General features: G+C 45.4%; 1 pseudogene; it reads right to left on the reverse strand.

Annotated features, from left to right (window-relative positions):
* Positions 1-11,421: 11,421 nt before the first annotated feature.
* The window catches only part of LOC138789235 (chymotrypsinogen A-like), a 73,931-nt pseudogene continuing 62,078 nt past the window's right edge, over positions 11,422-23,274 (reverse strand).

Consider the following 23,274-nt stretch of genomic DNA (forward strand, 5'->3'; position numbering starts at 1 on the left):
GGGCTGTACCGGGATGGAGGGACATGACCCCAAAATCGGGACTGTCCCTCCGGATCCGGGACCGTTGGGAGGTATGATTATCATACAAAATGAACTCAGTGGTGATGTGTAAGAAAAAAGTGCAGCATAATACATACAACACGTATGGTGAGAGTTCCGGCCGGCACTAACTACAAGGTACACCCAATGTGGGAAACCCGGGACTGGAGTATATAGCACACAGACTGTATCCAAACCGTGGAGCGGCGGTGCAGAGACAAAAAAGGCAGGATAAATGAACAAGGATCAAGAAACAGAGTCTCGCACTCACCGGACTGAAGATGCAAGTGGTTTATTTCCGATACATCAGAGTAGGCTAGGCGGGGAGAGGGGAGATGGTGAAGCAGGTGTGTTCAGCAGGAGCAACAAAATGTTTCACGCCTACAGAGGCGCTTCGTCGGGCTAGGAACCATTTTGTTGCTCCTGCTGAACACACCTGCTTCACCATCTCCCCTCTCCCCGCCTAGCCTACTCTGATGTATCGGAAATAAACCACTTGCATCTTCAGTCCGGTGAGTGCGAGACTCTGTTTCTTGATCCTTGTTCATAATACATACAACATTCCTAAGAATATAAGTGATTAAGGGAACTTGTCATGAATGTGCCTGTGCCGAACGCAGTGCGCCCCTTGGCTCGTACTGCGTGCCTGAGATGCCGCTGATATTCAGTGTTTTTGTATGTTTTGTGTGTCCTTAACCTTGTCTGAACACTGCTCTATTTCCTTCTGTGTTGTTCAGCCACACCCGCTTTGCCTGAGATACTCCTGGCCACTCCAGAGTTAACTCTGATGCTGGTTAGCTTGTCTGATAGACTGTTCTCCCTGGCAGTCAGGTTGCTCTTGCCCCAGGTGTTCTGAGGAGATCAGGGGTCTGGTCCAATCAGCTCCTGCACTGGACCTTTGGTCTCCTATATAGTGTCTGCCAGCCTGCCTCTCACTGCCGGATATTGAGCTTGTCTCAGCCTGCTTCTGCCTTGTTTTAGCTCTGTGTTTATTCTGACTATCCCTGTTTGCTGCCTGCCCCTGACCATATTGCCTGTTTATTGACCGTGCTTTTTGGATTGTGTTTTTGTACTGCGTTGCCCGATTGTTGTGACCCGGACTGTCGACCATTCTTTATTGTGTTTTGTCTGTCTGTCTTGTCTTTGAGTCCCTCCTAGCCAGTACAGGGACCGCCGCCCAGTTGCCTGCCGCCATCTTAGGGCGGATTGCGGCAAGCAGGTAGGGAGAGTGGGCGGGGTTCAGCGTCAGGGCTCACTGTCTTGTATTGTCCTGCTGTCCGGTTCCTGACAGAACTATTATAATTCCTGATGGTGAACAGTGTACAGATATAACATATGAATGCAAAAAGTGATACAGAAAATGTACATCAATCTGGATCAAAGCTGGTTCAATCACATCGTAGTAAAACCTTGGCAACCAAAAGCATAGTTGAACTGCACGCCAAGATGGAACGCACGGCCATGTTTAGATCAGATGAGGTGTAGCGTCCCAAAGCAAGCAGTGTGTTAGAAATATAATCAGCGTAACTCTCCATCGAGGTACGCTCATCCAGACCAGCAGATATGTGGAAAAATAATGGTGCGTTTACACAGACAGATTTATCTGACAGATCTTTGAAGCCAAAACTAGGAACAGACTATAAACAGGGAACAAGTGATAAAGGAAAGACTGAGATCTATCCTCTTTTCAAATCCATTCCTGGCTTTGGCTTCCAAAATCTGTCAGATAAATCTTTCTGTGTAAACGCACCGTAAGAAACCCATGTTGCCGAGTATCAAGCTGTGAGTCCAACCAATTAACACAGATCTCGGTAATCGCTAAGCAGGTGGAAGATGTTGCGATGCCCTGACCCGTGAGGGTCACTTCGCAATGCAGGAGTTGTGAGCGGGCAGGAACCAGGGCAGCTGCAGGGTATAGGATTGTCACAGTATAGGGAGGGCGTAAGCGGGCGCAGTATAGCTGCAGCCCGGACATGAAGGGGTGGGCAGTAGGGGGTTAACAGGGTTTGGGCTTAGGGGAGCATGAGGGCAACGCATGGTCAGGCAGTGGGAAAGGGGATGGAGCAGGGGGAGTGGGGATGCTGGCAAAGGCCAATAGGGGGGCAAGGGATAGCGTCGGGGAGTGGAGCAGAACTGAGGTATAAAGGGAGGGGGAGGGGTTTCCTACTTACCAGCTCCTCGTGTCCCGGACCTGAAGCGCCCGCCCGCCTGCCCTGTTGCTTTGTTGTTAGGTGGGTGGTTGGCTGTTGTTGCTCTATTGTCGCGGCAGCTGCGGAGGGGTGGTCGTGGATGGCACTGTGTGAGGAGGTGTTGGAGGTGAGATCATGAAGGTGGCAATCCCCTCTCCTTTAGGTTGCAGGGAGATGGGGCATGGTTGGTGGTGCTTACCGCTTAGGCGGAGGAATAATTGTTCTCTGGGAAGCAGTATTGGGGCATATTTGCCAGCCCTGAGTCGGCGCGGTGCGACGGGGGGACCAATAGTTCATACTGCTGCTGGGCCATCCATGCCCTCCCTGATGGGTATGTTATTAGGTTGGGTGGGAGTTATCGGGGTTTAAATAGTTTGTGTTTATGTTTGACATGTTATTTTTTGTTCAATAAAAGGCTGCTGTGGCCATTATTCCATTGTTAGCAGGTGTCATGTCTTCTTTTAAGGTAAAGAAGAGGTGTATTGTGGGGAGGGGTAAAGTAAGATAATGGTGGGTGTATGCTTTAAAGTTATCATTTTATGTAACCCCCATCATTTGCCCTACCCCTAGTCAAGGGCCTGAGGATGGCACAGCTGAGGGACCGGTCTGCAGATACTGCAGTATAAAATTGCTACTGGGCATGCGATTCTTCGCTGTACCTAGTCAGGGCAACAGCAAACGGACACCAATGCCAGGGTTAAGTAACAGCGGTGGTTACACTTTTATTGTAACTGAGGAAACTGGTAACAACAGTCTCTTCCGGATGCAAACTGGTATATAGCAGACTTATATAGACAGAGCTAATGTGGTGCTGCATAGGCTGAGGTGAAACGTGCCGGATGATGGTAGTAGTAGTGAAGTGAAGTGAAGTAGTGAAGTAGAGAAGAATAGAGATGCTGGGTGGATTTAGAGTACTTGCGGTATGAATCTTGACTTGATGAGGAGATGAATAACAGGAACGACACCCAGATGAGACGATACTCCAGGCACTTGAGCAGACGGACAGCCAGGATCTGTTACAGCAGAGCAACAGCCACTCTTCTGAAGGTGAAGAGAGACTCACAGGAACACAACCTCCTTGCTTGGGAGCAGGGAGAATACTCCCTGGCAAGAGGAAGTCACATGGTAACCCCTGGCCAAAGCTCGACGGCCATTGGAGGAACCATGGTTACAGGGCTTGGTCACGTGATCCTCAGCCTTTGCATACCACTGCACAGAGTTAAACACATGTACAATATACAGGAACCTGAGAATAATAGGGGCTACATAGTCACAGTTGCAGTACAAATAGTTTCCAGAACAGGCATGGCTGTAATAGCAAAAATAAACTGACAGTGAGAAACAGACAGCATGTTCTGGGACACTGCATACCTCCCTAGCAAGTTTTGAGCCAACCTCGGCGAATCTCGAGGGGTAGCAAACATGAATAGACTGGACAATTAGACAACAGGACTGAATGATGATTGTGAGTGCTGAAGTGTGTGTTTCCCACGCTCAAGGCACAGGTGACAAAGTGAAACTAAGAAGAGAGAAAACCCTGGTGGCAGGACTTCACCTAGGGGTGCCTAACGTACTCTGGTTACAGGTAGTTAGTGTGTGAACCATCTGACATGGAAGCCAGGACAACTTAACTGCTGGAGGGTGACCCTCAATATTCCAGCCAGTTAGACAGTAGGTTTTCAATATAAAGTGTTACCCTACTGGAAGAAGAAAACTGTGAAGACCTGTGTACTGCCTTGGGAGTCTGTGTGAAGTGACTTGGACACCTGGAAGAGAAAGAATAAAATAACAAAAGCAAACATACCTGGGGAGTTCCCTTTCATACCAGTCAATCATACAACGCAATTACTCAATAGGCCAAACACATGAAAAAGTATCCAAGGTGCAATATGTATGAATAAATGTAAAGGTTAAGTAGGACTATGTGTAGCAACTACGGTGTGTAGGGACAAGACAGAGGTGAACAGACACTGGAAACAAAAGGAAGGGAAATACAAAATACAACAAATACTGCGAGGTCTGGAGGAGGATTGGCTCACATAACTCTGAAGACATCTGAAGAAAACTGGCTCAAATAATCTTTCCAGCTGTAGATATAATACTGTAATGAGAAATACAAGACTTGTTAAGAAAAGACACTCCTGCAAAACTATACTTTCTCTGAGATGTATATAAACTGACTGTACTGTTTCCTTTTCAAAAGAGGCGCTCTACTCTGAGGCTATCTCTGTGACCTTTTGCTTACTCAGAGGAGGAACATACACGAATAACCTTGATACTACTGGAATATGATACTAGAAATAAGTGCAATACTGACATAAGTGCAATGACAACCTGTTGATACCACATAATTGGACAAAAGTGCTTTAGAAAGGAATGGGTTAAGTGTCTCTGTTAAGTAGAGTCTCTTTTAGGCAATTGAAACCATCGTCCATGTAAAAGGCTCTGGGACAGGCACTAGAGAACAGTTTTGTAATGTTGAGTGTCCATCAGCTCATGGCTGGTTAGTACAGGAAACTTGGTCAGGAGGACCAGGCACGAACCTTAAACGTTGCATAGCAAGAACTAGAGCAGCAACAGTCAAACAACAAAAAAAAAACAGTTTAAGTACTCTGGTCTCTGTAGCGAATTGGAGGAATTCCTCTCGTAGAGCGCTCAGACCGTCTCAGCGGAGGATCCTCTTCAACAGTGATTGGTGCAAGTACAGGTCGAGGATCACCCCCAGTGGCTGGTTGTGGAGGTGGAGCTGTTGGAGGCACAATTGGAAGAAGAGAGCCCACTGGAATGTGCACAGAGACCGCTGAATAGCCTATGGGCATGAGGAACAGTTCAACTTGGAACATTTCTTCCAGAGAGAGAGGTTTAGCTGGAGCCGCTGGGGGAGCTGGAGGCGTTGGTGCAGGTAACGGACACTGGGTTGTAAGGCCTTGTAGGTCCTCCTTAGTGCAATGCTTTATCCTATTCCGGTGCACCGTCTGTGGGGCTAGCCCTGGCTTTTTGACCTCATACACATCAGTCTCTGGGTAAGGGATAGAAGAGATGACATAGGGCTCAGGCTCCCAAAGGCTTTCAAGTTTGTGAGAGCGATGATATTTCTTTAGCCAAACTTTATCTCCCACTTGTAGTGGTGTGGCATTTGCCCTTTGGTTGTAGGCATCCTCCTGGCGCTGTTGAGCTTCCCCCATCCTCTTGTCAACAATTTCCCGGGCATCCTGGATTCTCCTTTGATGCTCCTGAACCCAGTCAGTTTCAGGTAGGGGGTTGAAGGCGTCAGGAGCTTGGACTCCCAAGAGCACGGTCCTGAGGAAGTTGGCCTTGGCGCCCGAACATCAGGTAGAACGGGGAGTAGCCAGTGGAACAATGAGTGGTATTGTTATAGATCTCCACCAGTTCATCCAACCAGTGGGGCCACTCTACTCTCTTCGTCACTGAGGCCGTTCGGAGCATGTTGATAAAGACCTGGTTAACTTTTTCACATAGACCATTCCCTTGATGATGATAGGCCGTGGTATGGAGTTTCTTACACTCGTGGTAGGCACACAGCTCCTGGAAAAGTTGTGACTCGAAGGCCGGACCCCGGTCCGTCAGCAGAGACTCTGGGCACCCATAGTGCTTTACATACTCCTTGTAAAAAGTGAGGGCGGTGGTTCTGGCGGTTAAGTCTCTGACAGGTACCACGACTACCCACTTGAAGTAATGGTCGACCATGGTGAGGGCGTAGGTATACCCTCTTGTAGGGGCCAGCTTCACATGGTCCAGGGCAACTAGCTGATTCGGCCGGTGGGAGGTGATTGGATGCAAAGGGGCCTTGACTTCTCTTCCCCCAGCCTTGGAGATATTACAGGCAGGGCACTCAGCGCACCAGTTCTCAATGTCAGCCCTCATCCCGATCCAATAGAACCGCTGTCGAATAGTTGCCTCAGTCTTGTGCACCCCGAAATGACCGGACCGGTCATGGTAGGCATCTAGCACCATCTTAGCGTCTCGCCGGGGAATTAGGATCTGATGGCACCTTTCCCCAGAGACCGGGTCGAGGGAGTTCCGCAGGATCAGCCCCTTCTGTAAGAAAAGCCTCTTCCTTTGCCTCCAGAGTCACCTTAGTTCGACATCAGTATAGGGCCTCTTGATCCACATGGGGACCCGACCAGTAGAGAGGTAGTCATAGATCTCCCCCAGGACACGGGACTCTTCCTGGACGGTCTGCCACATGGCCAAGTCTTGCGGGGCCCGAGGCGGAGGCGCTTCAGGCCTAGCTGCATCAATTGCACTCAGAGTGGCGAACCTTTGATAGAAGGGAGGCATTTCTACATCTTCCCAATCACTGTCCTCTGGGGCCTCTTCACCCTTGGGTAACCGGGACAGGAGGTCTGCATTGACGTTAGCTTTGCCACTGCGATACTTGATTTCGAACTGGAAGTTGGCCAGTCGAGAAGCCCATCGCTGTTCCAGGGCACCCAGCCAAGCTGTGTTGAGATGCGCCAACGGGTTGTTATCCGTATAGATAGTAACAGGGGTGGCAGCGAGGTAGTCCTTGAACTTTTCAGTGACGGCCCACACTAGGGCTAGTAACTGTAACTTGAAGGAGCTATAATTGTTGTCGTTCTTTTCGGCGCCCCGCAGACTCCGGCTGGCATAAGCCACAACTCTCTCCTGGCCATCTTGGACCTGGGACAGCACAGCTCCCAGGCCTTGAAAGCTGGCGTCCGTGGCGTCCTGCCGTTCGGACCACTCGACAGGAAGTCGTCGGTTGTGACTTTCTCGAGGACAACCCCGGAGTAACTCATTGAGGGGCTCGGCCACTTGTGCGAAGTGGGGAATGAAGCGGCGGTAATAGCTGGCAAATCCCAGAAAACTTCTCACCTCCTTGACGGTTTTAGGAGTATCCCAGTGTTCCACAGCCGAGATCTTCTCTGGATCGGGTAGTATCCCCTCAGCACTCACAACATGCCCCAGATAGTTCACTTGGGGTTTGAGAAGGTGGCACTTGGAAGGTTTGATCTTCAGACCGTGATCGATTAGGACCTGGAACACTTCAGCCAGATGATGGATGTGATCTTTATAGGTACAGGAATAGACAATCACATCATCTAGGTATAGCGGGACACTCTCGAAGTTAAGATGGCCGAGACATCTCTCCATCAATCGCTGGAAGGTAGCGGGGGCGTTGCACAGACCGAAGGGCATGCTGGTGAATTCAAAGAGCCCCATGGGGGTGGTGAAGGCCATCTTCTCGTGGTCTTCAGGTGCCATGGCCACTTGCCAGTACCCACTGGTGAAGTCTAAGGTGGTGAAGTAAGCGGTTGACCCCAAAGCGGCAATAGACTTTTCAATCGTAATGACTTGAGGAACATATGTAACAAGTCAGTTTTACCCCAGGGCGAATGGCATAAAAAAATACCCTCCAAATAAAAGAAATGCGTTTTTTTCCATTTCACCACACATTGCATTTTTTTCTGGTTTCGCAGTGTACTTTATGAAAAAATTCAGCCTGTGATTGCAAAATAGAATTAGTGACGCAAAAAATAAGGGCTCATGTGGGTTTCTATGTGAAAACATGCAAGTGCTATGGCCTTTTAAGCACAAGGAGGAAAAAACGAAAACGCAAAAATTGAAATTGGCCTCTAAGGGTTAAAGGAGAAGTCCGGCAAAAATTTTTTAAGTATTGTATTGCCCCTCAAAATTTATACAAATCACCAATACACCAATTTCCCTGCACTTTCTACGTCATCAAGGCATCACTTCCTGAATAAAAAGGTGAAGTCACGACCCGACTCCCAGAGCTGTGTGGGCTGTGGCTGCTGGAGAGGATGACTGGCAGTGTCTGGCAGTGGCCTGATCGGTATCTCTCTCAGAAGCAGGAGGCAGCAGACCCCCTGTCTCCGCGATTAGTGTCTGACAGCGGCCCCCTGGACTGGGGCCAGCCCTCCGGGTGTGCCAGATTACCAATGCATAGTTGCCAACATTTAAATTTTTTTTTCCAGGGACACTTTAGCGTTGACAACAAGGTATGTGGCTTATCCTTTGTGTGGTTTCAGTGGGTGTGGCCTATCGTGGATGGGGTTTATGGAGTGTGGCTTGTCACCAGTGTTTTGGGTTATACTATTTACCCAATAGTATATCGCCCCCTGTGCTCCCCCATAGTATATAGCTCCCCTGTGCTCCCCCATAGTATATAGCCCCCTTTGCTCCCCCATAGTATATAGCTCCCCTGTGCTCCCCCATAATATATAGCTCCCCTGTGCTCCCCATAGTATATAGCTCCCCTGTGCTCCCCCATAGTATATAGCCCCCAGTGCTTCCCCATAGTATATAGCCCCCTGTGCTCCCCATAGTATATAGCCCCCTGTGCTCCCAAATAGTATATAGCTCCTCTGTGCTCCCCCATAGTATATAGCCCCCTGTGCTCCCCCATAGTATATAGTTCCCCTGTGCTCCCCAATAGTATATAGCTCCCCTGTGCTCCCCAATAGTATATAGCCCCCTGTGCTCCCCCATAGTATATAGCCCCCTGTGCTCCCCCATAGTATATAGCTTCCCCATAGTATATAGCTCCCCTGTGCTCCCCAATAGTATATAGCCCCCTGTGCTCCCCCATAGTATATAGCCCCCTGTGCTCCCCCATAGTATATAGCTCCCCCATAGTATATAGCTTCCCCATAGTATATATCTCCCCTGTGCTCCCCAATAGTATATAGCCCCCTGTGCTCCCCTATAGTATATAGCTCCCCCATAGTATATAGCTCCCCTGTGCTCCCCCATAGTATATAGCCCCCTGTGCTCCCCCATAGTATATAGCTCCCTTGTGCTCCCCCATAGTATATAGCCCCCTGTGCTCCTCCATAGTATATAGCTCCCCTGTGCTCCCCAATAGTATATAGCCCCCTGTGCTCCCCCATAATATATAGCTCCCCCATAGTATATAGCTCCCCTGTGCTCCCCCATAGTATATAGCCCCCTGTGCTCCCCCATAGTATATAGCTCCCCTGTGCTCCCCCATAGTATATAGCTCCCCTGTGCTCCCCCATAGTATATAGCCCCCTGTGCTCCCCCATAGTATATAGCTCCCCTGTGCTCCCCCATAGTATATAGCCCCCTGTGCTCCCCCATAGTGTATAGCTCCCCTGTACTCCCCCATAGTATATAGCCCCCTGTGCTCCCCCATAGTATATAGCCCCCTGTACTCCCCCATATTATATAGCCCCCTGTGCTCCCCAATTGTATATGTGCTCCCCCTCCCATATAACATTGAAAAAAAAAAAACACTTTTACTCACCTAGGTCCACGCGTTCCTCTTCTCTTCCCTCTTGTGGCCGCACTTCCTGCGGTCACAAGAGGCTGCACTCCCCTTACCCTCGCGCCGACGCTCCAGTGACGTCGGGCGCTAGAGGGAGAGTGCGGCCTCTTGTGACCGCAGGAAGTGCGGCCACAAGAGGGACTGACAGAGAGGGAACCAATGGCTCTCTCTCTGTCAGTATCGCTGCCGCTGAAGCGCCGCAGCGGCAGCAGGCGGGCGGGGGCAGCGGCGGACGGGGGGGCCCTGCAGGGGGCGCCATGGAGGGGTAAGTAGATTACCCATCCATGGCGCTCCACCCTGACAGGCTGGTGGCCGGAGCCCTGTGTGACCGCACTGGTCGCACATAGCAACGGCCGGCCTGCTCGGGGGGGCCCCTTTAACCAGTGGGCCCGGTGCACGTGCACCATGTGCCCTCTGGTTAAAGCGGCCCTGGATGAAGGGTGTACTAGCAGTACAGGAATAGATGAGAGGTACAGTAGTAGTACAGGAACAGATCAGGGGCAGGAGTGTAACTAGGAGTCATTGGGCCCCATAGCAAACAACTGCATGGGCCCCCATGAAACCTTGGTAGCTGGGGGTGACTGGGGCAGACTGGGGGTGACTAGAGCAGACTGGAGGTGACTGGGGGAGACTGGGAAGTGACTGGGGCAGACTGAGAAGTGACTGGGGCAGACTGAGAAGTGACTGGGGCAGACTGAGAAGTGACTGGGGCAGACTGGAAAGTGACTGGGGCAGACTGGAAAGTGACTGGGGCAGACTGGAAAGTGACTGGGGCAGACTGAAGATGACTGGGGGAAGACTGGGGGGAGACTGGAGCAAACTGGGGGCAGACTGGGGTAGCTGGAGAAGACTGCAGGTAGCTGAGGCAGACTGGGGCAGATTTGGGGTAACTGGGTGAGACTGGGTGGTGACTGGGGCAGACTGGAGCTTTATCTCTTTCAGCATCATCCCCCTCATGTGGGCCCCTCATTATACCACCAGTATAATACAGTGTGATGTAAGAGGCTGGGAGACTGGTAATCAGAGCTTTGACTGGTATACAGTGTATATTAGTCACAGCTCTGATTACTATTCTCCTCTCACACCAATGTATATAGCTTTTCGTTCTTCACCATAATCCCCCTTATGTGGGCTCCTCATGGTTACCTGCTCTCTGCAGCACAGGACCATCTTCATTACCCTCAGGCTCTTCTAGCCCAGAGGCAGGAGTGGTGTCCCTATAGCTGGGAGAAGAGAGCGGCATCTAGTGGCTGTAGGTAGATTATACAACCTCCAGCCATTACTGCTAGCTTTACTTTACTTATGCTTATAGTTAGCATTGGGGGCCGCTACAGGGGCGAGGCGTAACGTCACGGGGTGGGGCTTACCGGGACTGCCCTGTCAAATTCGTGAAAGTCCCGGCAAAACCGGAACTGTTGGCAACTATGCCTATCCGGGCATGGTCTAATCTGCAGTCACTGTGTGTCTCTGCATATAATAGCCCTGGCACAACCCTCTGCAAGGTGCCACCTTTGGCACTGAACCACCAATGGCTAGTGACATGTACAGCCCTTGTCCTTGACAATACTCTTGAAATGCAAAAACCCACCAATCCTCTGCAAAAAATGTTCATTCTGGCAGAAGCAAAAAACCTTTCTACATAGGAGTAGATCAATAGCAGTCCATGATAGGGGTCCTGGGGGGGTGTATGTGTACTGTACAGTATAAAATTAAACATTCTCATTTTTTTTTTATGCCATCTTGCCCACCAGAAGAAGACGTTCCCCTAGTGGATTCTAAAAGTAAACTGTTTAAGAATCACTGCCCTTCGTTGGAAATATGTAAGTTAAAAATACAGTCAATTATTTTTTAGAATGCAAATATTTAATAAAGAATAGAAGAAATATGACATTTAGGTCTTTAGTAAGCGGCAATAGTCTGATCCAGCCAGGATCTCAGGACGGTAACTCTAGCGTAAACTGCAGGGAAAGAAATAGGACAAGTAGGATTTCCCCAGGAGACAACACCAGCCAAGGTCCAAGCTCCATTTCTCTGGCATACAAGAGGCCCACCAGAGTCACCCTGAAAATTAGAAGAAAAGAAGTAAGTATACATGTATAAATATAGGGGGGGATTAATCAAACTGGTGTAAAGTAGAAATGGCTCAGTTGCCCCTAGCAACCAATCAGATTTCACTTTTCTTTTCTATTTGGAAAATGAAAGGTGGTATCTGATTGGTTGCTAGGGGCAACTAAGACAATTCTACTTTACAGCAGTTTGATTAATCTCCCCCACAGTTTGTTTATATTAGATGCACAACAGCTTCTTTACATGAGCTCCAGTATAATGGGGGATACAGATCTGTCACATAGGGGGAGTCAGAAGTAACAGCTACGTGTGATCAGGGAATGTATACACATATAGGAGACCTGCAGATGTTATCACTCTAAGCTCCTTTGTTAATGATACGTTCACTGCAGATCAATGCATCCTGGTGACTTATTTAGTAAGGCTGGGTTCACACTACGCTTTTCCTATCCGTTTAACGTATACACTTTATGAAAACAGATGCAATTGTGTGCCATCCATTTGGATCCATTTTCCATTGAATTCCATTATAAGAAAAATAAAAAAAGGATCAAAAACTGTTGCATTATTTTTTAACGTACACAAAATAGTGTTGACTACGTTTTTCTTTCTGTTAAAAGTAACTAATTAGGAAAAACGCAGTGTGAACCCAGTCTAAGGCTATAAAAATAATCTTTCTGTACCTTGCAGCACTTATTGGGGGACATTTATCAAGACTGGCGTACAAGTATGGCAGTCTTAAATAAAGCCCCGCCCCCAGCTTCCTGGACTGATTTACTTAGAAAAACTGTCTGACGTTGCACGTGATGCAGACATTGCGCAGCTTATGTATACTTACTACACCTCCTCCCCGCCTTGCTGTTTACCTCTGGCCGTTCATCAAGCAAGCGGGGAATGACATGTGCTACAGAAAAGGGGCCAATCTGATAAATGTCCCCCTATGTTTCTAGTTATGCATAGAAATTCTTAGTAATAGGATTAGTAACAATGTGATATGTGAACACATATCTGCAATTTCATGTCACTTTCCAGGATCACTTGTTCATAGTTTGTACATCTGAAGTAACACTATCTGGCCATATCATAACTTGTATGTGGCATTTACTCTTGTTCTATCCTCTGTAGGCTTCATTTCTAATTCTTACTTATTCCTGGGCTACTTAGTGGACACTAGCTGCTATGATGTCCTCCATACACTGCACACATTCAAAGAAGAGGGGATCCTGCTTTACTTTGTCTCTATTGTACACATTAAGAAAGGGCAGCAGCATGGAGAGCAACATAGAACCCCAATGAGCAGTTATAAGTTCAGCACTGAGGGAAGTGTAACACTTACTAAATATAATCAGTATCTCTCCCCTTTATATACATTTCTATGGGCAGCTGAATCCTGATACTTCGGTCAGCTGATCTCAAGATAGATTTGAGCAGTTTATAAAGTAGTCTGATAAGTGAAGAGAAGCTTTTCCTTACATTCACTTGTACAAGCCTTGATGTAAAGTTTGCTGGGGCTGAGGGGCAATAGCTGGAAAAATGTGAGTAAAGTAGATAATGGACAGGACATACCATGCAGGAGACGGCTCCAGCTGCTCCGGCACAGATCATGTTGCTCTGGACTGTTGGATAATCACTTCCAAAGTGTTTCTGACAGTCAGTATTGGTGAGAAGAGGCAGAGCCACCTGCTGCAGTTTGCTTGGTCTTGTTTGTGCTAAAAGATTGAGATTGAGGTCGACCTACAAAGTATCTCTGGGATTCTGGCGATCAAGGTGCCGTCATGCTATGCCCAGCTAGGTATTGCTATATTGAGCTGTTATTGTCTGGCATCTACTTACCTACACCATTTATGTATCCCCATCTAGTAGTGACACATCTCACCCCTGCACTGAATACATCAGCACTAGCGGCAATGCACACAGGGGACACACGAGCGGTGATAGTAGCAGGGCTGCTCAGCTTCACAAGTGCAATGTCATTTGTAATGGCAAAAGGGTTATAGCCGGGGTGTGTGAAAACCTGTGAAATAAATCTGCCTTAAAATCCTGTTATATAAAATTTTATTCAAGAGAAAAAAAAAAGCAGAACATGTCTGTAGTGTTTCTGCTTACCTTAGCTACGGATTTAGTCTGAATAGGCTCAGCAGAGGAGGAGAAGTCAAATTCACCCAGAACTACACGGTCAGAGGTTCTGTATATAGAGATGTACAACCATATTAGCTGCTTCAAAAGTTCTTATGTCTTATATTGATGAGATGTACATTACTCCAGCGTCATACATATATACCATGTATACCATTCACAGCAGGTGCTACCACCATACCCACAGTATTTATGTATGGATAAAAATGTTCTCCACAATGGACAGTTGTCGAGGTGCCTTCCCAAAGAAGGCCTACTGTTGTTGGCTGTTTCCTAATTGAGTTGGAGAATGGGTCCGGATCCCCTCTCCCACACCATGCACTTAGAATGAGGACGCAGATTACGTATCTTGCAAACAAGTCTGGTGTGTTCTGCTATCTCTGAGAACCCACCTTTATTTATACAGGAAAAAACCAATGGATATGAATGTAAAATGCAAAGTCATACACTATGCAAGTCATCAACTTCAAAAGAACGAATAACTACAGATATGTTTTGACAGATATGGATATACAATAAGATTAAATGTTCAATTAAAAATTGTTTACATAAGGATGTTGATACATGAACATTTTGTTATCTGCTTACAAAAATGTGAATAATAAAATAACATTTATTATCTGCTGGAAACAGATAATGAAACAGCTGTATGTCCTTGAAGGTCAGTCATGTAGGAACCATCTGTATGTCCTTGAAGTTCAGTCATGTAAGAAAGTTCATTAGAAAAGATTTTATTTTTCTTCTTATTTCTTTGGATGGATTAACTCATTCCTCTCAGTGTCCCCCCTTTTTGGCGATGATGAAGAAATCTGGGTCCTGGACAGGATTAAATCCCAGTATGTACCCTAAACACTCTCTGACCGCCGAGGGTTGTCAGGGTGCGGATGCTTCTGGGTCCAACACCATCACCTAGAGCCACATGGGCATATCCTCCTCCAAGAGATTTTCTCATCATAACGCCAATCTAGAAGGAAAAGAAACAAACATCATTACTTATAGAGTATAAGATTTAGTCTTTGTAACTTGCTGACAACAACAGCATAATCCTTTGATTACACAGTAGACCAATAAAAGAAACAACATGATCTGAAAAACTGTTTGTAGTATTCCCATGAACCATCCTCCCATACCATTGAACCAATTTGCAGGATTTAAGCTAGCTAATGCCCCTGACCACCATTTATCCTGGTCTGCCAAAATCATCTCATCATGTTTTTTCCTTAGTTGTGCAATTTTATCCAGTCCTGCTGTGATTTGCACTATTCCCTGATCATTTACATAATGACAACATGTAGGGCCAACTACCTGACACATCCCCCCTTAAGCAGCAGTCAGAAAATCAAGTACCACAGTGTGCTGGTTAGTAACTACCATAAGTTGCCTCTGTACTGCTACTGAGGTGTTGAGTATATCCAGTATGTCAAATATCTGATCATCTAAATAGTCTGTGGCTTCAACTAATTTGTCCCAAGTTTGCATCACCATAGGATACAGAAATAAAGTACTAAAAAATTTGTTGGCCGCTGACATCTGTACTAGATGAGGTCTTCCATTGTGTCGCGGTTTATTGTCCTTGGCCCTTTTTGTCAGTGAATGTCTAGGGATCTTACCTATTGGGAGGTCGTCAGTCTGTACTATAAAGGTAGCAGGTGTCAATCTTACCACTGTACAGGTACCATTTATCCCCACAGGGAGCCATTTGTAGGCGTTCCTTCCACAGACCCAATACACTCCTCCTGGGAGGTCCCATAGGTGAGAATGCTGTAAAACTAGATGATGGGCAAGATCAATCAATTTGCTTACACTCTTTATTGCACACCACTCAGGATCTTGTCCCAAAGGGCTACAATATCCAGCATCTGGGTTTCCACATGTAGGATCGTTTGGACTGTATGCCGATGAATCATCACACCACAAATTATGTTGTTCATTCTGACAGGTTGTCTCATTACCACCTTTGAATAAATATGACCATTCCCATTTAGAATCTATGATCTTTCTCTCTAATAGGGATGGTTTCCACACATCTGATGTCCCTTTACTAGCATCTGTCCTATTGAATATTATTTTTACATTCTCTAAGGGCACATCTCCCATGTGTATTATTTGAGTAGAGTTTCTCCTCACCCAACTACCCCCTTTGAATGCTAGGTATTGGTAACCTTTGGTTGGAGACCTCACTTCACCCGCCCACCATGGAAAAGACATCCACCCTACTATTGGAATTGTGACACTGACATTCCACTGACTACTGTACTGTGTATCATTATTAGCTAATTGGTCCCAGCAGGAATCAGCATCAAGAAATTCTTCAAATGGGACAGGAATAGCTAGATAAGCAAGAGAAGATGCGGTCACTGGGGAGTGGGTACATATCCAACAGTCAGATACATTTAGTTCCATGTTAAGTAATTTGTGATGTGTTAGTAACATGTTTTCTCGAGACTCAGAGTTTTTTAACAAGGATACACTTAACCCAGTCAGGATCAAAATCATGATGCAAGTTTGCAATGGCTGGCATGGATCCATGTCTCCTTTCCTTCCAACTTGACAGATGTAGGTGTTGTCAGAAGCACTTGGAATGGACCATCAAATCTGGGCTCAAGACTTTTTCGAGTATGCTTCTTTACATAGACAAGATCACCAGGTTGTAATTTATGGCTTCCAGTATCAGCCTCAGGGTCTGGAAGGGAAGAGAAAACTCGAGAATGGTTATTATTTAGTTGCTTTTGCAAACTGATAACATATGCAGATAGGTTATCGCAATTCATTTCCAACTGCTGTGGTAGATAACACCCCAACTGTGGTGCCCGTCCAAACAATATTTCGTATGGAGAGAGTTTAGTCTTGCCCTGAGGGGCTGTTCTCACTGAATACAAAGCAATTGGTAAGCACTGTGGCCATGGTTTATGTGTCTCTTGCATTGTTTTTTGTATTTTCAGCTTAAGGGTACCATTCAGCCTTTCCACCTTTCCTGAGGCCTGTGGCCTGTAGGGGGTGTGTAGTGCTGAGTCTATACCCAAAGCTTGACACACATTTTGGAACACTTGACCAGTAAAGTGCGTTCCTCGATCTGATTCAATGACTTCTGGTAGGCCAAATCTTGGAACCAGTTCCATAGCAATCTTAGCTGCTGTATTTCTGGCATTGGCTGACTTTACCGGATATGCCTCCGGCCATCCAGAAAAGAGATCCACACAGACAAGTACATACTCATGTGGACCAGACTTTGGCATCTGGATGTATTCAATTTGAAGTCTCTGAAAGGGATAATAAGCCCTTGGTAAATGTTTTTGTGGGACTTTTACTGTCTGTCCAGGGTTATTGGCCTGGCAAATGTGACATACCCTTAGGCGTTCATTCACATAATGCCTGAATCCTGGTACATACCAGAATTTTCTGCTTTGTTGCAACATCACATTTGCACTGACATGGCTAGGTAGATGTAAGGCTGAGTAAAGGGTTGGAAACCAGGCTTTTGGCAAAACTGGTAACCCTTCAATATGCCATATTCCATCCACCAACACCCCTTTTCTTGTACATTCGTCAAGCTCTTCCTCCGTCATAGACTGAATGACTTTTTGTAATTCTGTTTGATCACTCACAGTATCCACTTCTTCATCAGGTTCTAGTGGAAGAAGAGCTGCTTTCTTTGCAGTTTTGTCAGCCAAATCATTCCCTCTGGCCTCCTTGGTATCTGCTCGTGTGTGAGCAGCCACTTTTATCACTGCAAGATCTCTGGTTTTTGCAGCTGTCTCTATGAGTTCTTTGATCAGAGTCCCATGCTTAATAGGGTTTCCTGCTGCAGTCAGAAACCCTCTTACTGCCCAAATGTGGCCTGAGTCATGGATTACGCCATGTGCGTATGCTGAATCAGTGTAGATATTGGTGGCATCATCTCCTGCTTGTTCTATGGCCTTTTTCAGTGCTGTTAATTCTGCAACCTGGGCAGAACAGCCTGGCGGCAAAGGGCCACATATCACTGTCTCATGTAGGGTCACCACAGCATATCCAGTATGGAATTTGCCATGCTCATCAGCAAACCTGCTGCCATCAATGAAAAATTCATGCACAGGATTTGGCAATGGGATTCTTGAAATATTGTGAATAGGTTGTGACTCTGCTTCTATTAGTTCAGCACAATCGTGTTCCATGATTTCAAGTGTTTCTTCACCATTGTCACTGTCCTTTTCCCCCCTGTCCAAATCTGTGAATATGAGAAGTTCAGCCAGATTTAGACTTGTGAGTTTTTGAAAGATGAAATTAGGAGGAAGGAGAAGTGCACATTGCATACGGACTTGTCTAGCCATTGACAGATGCTTAGTTTGGACCTGTGTTAGTATGGCATAGACGTCATGAGTGGTTAGAATGGTGGTAGGATAATCTAGAGATACATCTGATGCTTTATCCACAATGACTTGTACTGATATAACAGTCCTTAGGCAAGTAGGAGCTGCTTTGACCACTGAGTCCAATTTGACTGAATAGTACCCCAGAGGTCTATGTTTTCCATCATGTTTCTGAGTAAGGACTCCCAAAGCATACCCATCTATTTCTCTGATAAAGAGAAAGAAAGGATACTCGTAATTTGGCAAAATCAAGTCCGGGGCTCTCAATAATTCTGGCTTGAGAGTTTGAAATGCAGCTGCCGCTTCTGCTGGAAATTTGAAAGGAATTTCTTTTGTGCAGTCATACAATGGTTGCATTAGTTTTGCAGCATTTGGTATCCACTGCCTACAGTAAGATACGAGTCCCAGAAAAGCACGAAGCTTCTTCACATTGGTTGGAGGTTTAGCTTGCTGTACAGTTTGTATGCGACTTGGACTTAGATGTTTCTGGCCAGCTGATAGACAATGTCCTAGAAAAATGACCTTCTCTTGGACAAATTGTAATTTGTCTCTGGACACTTTGCAGTGTATTGTAACAAGGAAATTCAGTAATTCCATGCTTGTGATAAGGCCAGCGATACGATTTTACCTACCTGCACCGTACCTATATGAATACACATATATATAGGCCTCTTGCTCAGAAGCTCCAGCACATTAGAGAGTCCCTGATAGGGTTAACTTATAGTTGGACCATTTCTTACCTTGGAAAACTTCTGATATGGACACTAGAAAGAATGTTTTGTCTCAAGAACTATTTCCCTCAGAGACATGTTTATCAGCGTTCAAGGCCGTTCTCAGAGGAAAGCTGCCTGTCTGTTACAGTGGGAATAATGTGAAAGTATCATTGCAGAGAATGTATTGTTCTAACCTTTTTGAATAATAATAATGAATACTAATATAGATGCCATTGCGCATGACTGAATATCTAAATCACTAGCACCGCCTCATCTATGTCTTATTAGCATTTGTTGCCACCCTATATTCTATCTGTCTATAAAATGTGATTACCATAATAAAACTTGGGCCATTTTCTCCAGGCTTATAATCATGATACATTGTCTTATCTGTGTCAGTGACGTATAAGTAACGAGCTGGTAATACTGCAGGATTCCAACTCTAGATATAATTTAAAAACCATCCTTTACCTGGGTTTTTGGCTTCTCTCCATAGAGAGAGGTCAACATATAAATTTAACCTTAACATTTGGCGCCCTTGGCAGGGACTCAGCCGCTTGCAAACTAGAACGCAGACTGACGGGATGTGGTGATTTATCCGTCATCGGACGCGCAGATATAACTGGCCAGGTAAGAAAGACTTTCCTTTCTTACGTACTATCTGCGCCTCAGGGGAACGGATCTAATCAGATTCCCGTCACACCTGTGTTCTCTATATATGTTTGTAAAGCTGAGTCTATTTGTTAGACAAAGAACTCTGTAACCCAGGATAGGACAAGGTTAAAGTGCTGCATTGCCGTCGCAAACTGTTGTGTGATTGAGATAAGCTGTTGCTGTATTTATGCTGAATTAAGGAAAGGGATTGCCGAACATGATCACTTCTGCGTCCTTACGGGGAGGCTGTGATTAATTCTTAACCCTTGTAATACAGCATGGCATCGAGAACAGCTGCGAGGTCACAGACAGCAGGCACATAACTTTTGGAGTGAACGGGTTCCTGATAAGTGATATCTGTCTCGAGCAGCGGGAACAATACTTGTATTGATCCCATTATTTGTGCTTGTACTGTGGTAGAGAGCAGGTCAGAAGATCTGTGACTTACCCCCTTGCCCCCTAGGAGGAATTAGCAACGAGGGACAGTAGGTTGCTGTAGTGCGTCGCCATAGTGTGTCACTGTGACGGCTGGGCCTATAGCAAGGTTGCTGTAGTGCGTCGCCATAGTGTGTCACTGTGACGGCTGGGCCTATAGCAAGGTTGCTGTAGTGCGTCGCCATAGTGTGTCACTGTGACGGCTGGGCCTATAGTAGCTGTGCTTGTTAAAACCTAAGGTTTAGGTTTCGTTCCCCAATACGCTACCTAGGGATTAGCTGAGCAAGGATGAGACAGTTATTCTCTAAAAAAAAGGGATCACCAGTCTCCACAAGAAGTTTATGTGAAGCTGATGTGAAGCTAAGGAAGATAGCGATGGGCATGTAAAGATGCAGTGCAAGATCTAGAACAGATCTTTAGGAGGCTTGATATGAAGGCAGATACATGCCTTAGCCCCACCAGCCTCTGGCTCTCTGACCAACACCTGGGAAACCCCTTACACTCCTGTGCACACTTATTTTTGCCTTGTGGGTAGGTAACCAGACTTACATGTAACATGCAGGGCAAATGGGTCCTTGGAATTTCCAGGAATCTTAGGGGTTAATCGAAGTACTATCCCTAAGGGGGAATCAAGGATTAGAGTTCTAAGAGGGGAGGGTGTGGAGTAGATAGATGAGAGCCAGAGGGTCAGACAGAAGGAAAACATTTAGGATAATGGGTGGGAAGCACAGGTCCAGCTGGGTGGACATGTCATGTGCCGGTGACCAACAATATCTAGATAAGACAGAATATTGTAGTGTGTGTGGCAGACCCAAGCCACATCATTATGTTACACCATTGTACCCAGTTTATATCTGTATACAAACCCCAGATCCTGCGAAAAGCCAACCTACGTCCAATGGTGGCGTATAGACCCTCTGTTCTGCAGGAATCTTCCCCTTGGTTGGCTGTTGAAGTAGTTACTTTGATTTAAAGTGCCCCTTACCTGATAGTAAGACCAATGCCTTTGTGGAGGTGGGCAGCCTAACCTCAAATAGTGTATATTGCCATGTAAGTGTCTGAGTACAAAGCCACGTACTCAGACAAGGAGAACAGTCCAGCTCATTGCTAGATACAGTACTGAGAGAGCTGAAGAGGTTAATTAATGCTGCGTAGTGAAGCAGCATACAAAGTACATAATGTGTGTTATTTGTTATGTTTTGTACAAGGCCATCAACCAGCTCTGAGGGCTGCAGATCACATGCAAGCAGCATTAGAAGAAAAAAAAAAAAGAATCAGAGCTGTTAGTGTAATGTAATGTACGCTCCTACATTATACTGTATTTCAGCCAGTCTTACTAAGCTGGTGTTCCCCTTTAGAAGTATGTTACGTGTTACAAAATGTTGATCATTTTCTGTTGTCCCGACCGTGGAACATTTGCTTATTTGTGTACGCCACTTTTCTGTAATCAGCCCTCAAAGATGGCGACTGAAAGCCAACCACTCCCCATATCATCCACGTCTGTATTATAATTGTGACGTCTCAAAACCATGCCCTAAGCCAACACCCCTATATCCGGTTATCTAGTCCGGTGGCCATTTTAACTCCTGGCATTTCTGTCCTCCGCCCATATTGCTTAGTGTCACTGAGGGGGCGGGCACAGGACTCTCCGATAGAGTCTAACAACTGTTTTGCACATTTATTAATGAATATTATTACCTGATGGTGAAGAAAGTTAGACAAAGGTTTGTTGGAGGGAAAAGCAATGAGACTGTTTGAAGGAGCTGGGTCTATTAGACCTATTAGTGTATAAGATTGTTATACAGAAGTGTCAGTAGGAGGAGTCAGAGAGAAAAAGTACGTTTTATTAGGAATGTCAAGAAGAAAAGTGATAATTGGTAAAGATCAAATGCAGAATTTTGTGCACTTATTAAGAACCCAATGGTATAAGGAGCCTGTAGTAACTTATTACTGTAACTTACACATTTGTATTTAAAAAGTATGTTGTAGGTATATATATGTATCCCAATATATATATTGTAAGCAGATTTTCTTTAAGTGTGTGTCCCCAACGTATGATATTTCAAAGAAGAAGTAGTTTACTACAGTAAAATATATATATTTCTAAGGAGTAGTAACTTACTACTGTAATATATATATTTCTATGTAACTTTATTTAACAAGTGTTTATATATATATATATATGTGTATATATGTGTACACAACTATCCTAATAAGTTCTACGCAAATTGTTTTTTTATTCTACTAAGTTATAAGTATGTGTGCCACTGTCCAAGGTTACAGTCTGGTGTATAGGAGCACAGCCCTGATATCTTCTGTAACTTCAAGGATGTTTAGAAAAAAAAAAAAAAAAAAACTTCCAAGAAGTTTTAACTCTTGTATCTATGATTTTACTGCTAACTGCTCAAGGTTAGAAGTGAGGTACAGAGCGTTCTGCTTACTGATAAGAGCAGCGGAATGAAGGAATATTCATTTCAGCTGATTTATTTAATTTTTTTATCAAAAGAAGTTTAATATGGGACGAGTGTACAATGTTTAATTATTTTTTTTTAATGTTTTTATTTTTCGGGTTAACAGTTTTGTGATAATTATAGCAAACTTAGCTAATGAATATATATGTACTTTTATCCCTAGTAAAAACCAAACCCATGTCCATGGCTCCAGTCTGCACTCCTTATGCCCCCCCCCCCCCCAATATATATATATTTTGTGTTAAGTGCATTGAATCCAGCATCTCTGTTGCCTCTCGATGTAGATTCAAATGGGGGAGGGGATAGAGGTGAATGGAAATGGGAGCAGCCCATTTTGATGGAGTAGCCAATTTTGATGTTTTAAATTTTTTTTTAAACACCGTACAAATTTTTTATTTTTGAATAAGGATGTTTTTGTTACTTATTGTGTTTGATATTTTAAATTGTGAAAGATGAAAATGTAATTGAAAGCCCAAATATTAATGAAAGTTTAAAAGTTTTCATTGTAGATTATCTCAGACTTTTCAAAGATGGATGACACAAGACGCAAGGATATATGGTGACCGCCATGCAGAGTGACGTTCCACTGCAGAAACCGCTCCTGCTATAAGCTGGAGGTGAGGACAATCACTGAGACATGTAAGATGGTTGGAGGTGACTGTGCAGAGGTCTATATGAAGCCCACCATTATGGGTTAATTGGCAAATTAGAGATTTGTTTGGTCCCTGGGCTTACCAAAAACACTTGTAGGAAAAAAGAAAAAAAAAAACTGTTCAAAGAAGAAGAAAAGCTGCCATAAGAGCGGCTGACGCAACGTTCACGCAGACAAACCCTGATGCCAAAAAGGGTGATGGATGATGGATAAAGCTGGTGATGCGGTGGTTTCTATGCTCTTCCCAAGGTAACAGCGTACAAAGCGTACAAGGG

The sequence above is a fragment of the Dendropsophus ebraccatus genome, chromosome 4 (genome assembly GCF_027789765.1).
Source record: "Dendropsophus ebraccatus isolate aDenEbr1 chromosome 4, aDenEbr1.pat, whole genome shotgun sequence".
NCBI lineage: Eukaryota > Metazoa > Chordata > Amphibia > Anura > Hylidae > Dendropsophus > Dendropsophus ebraccatus.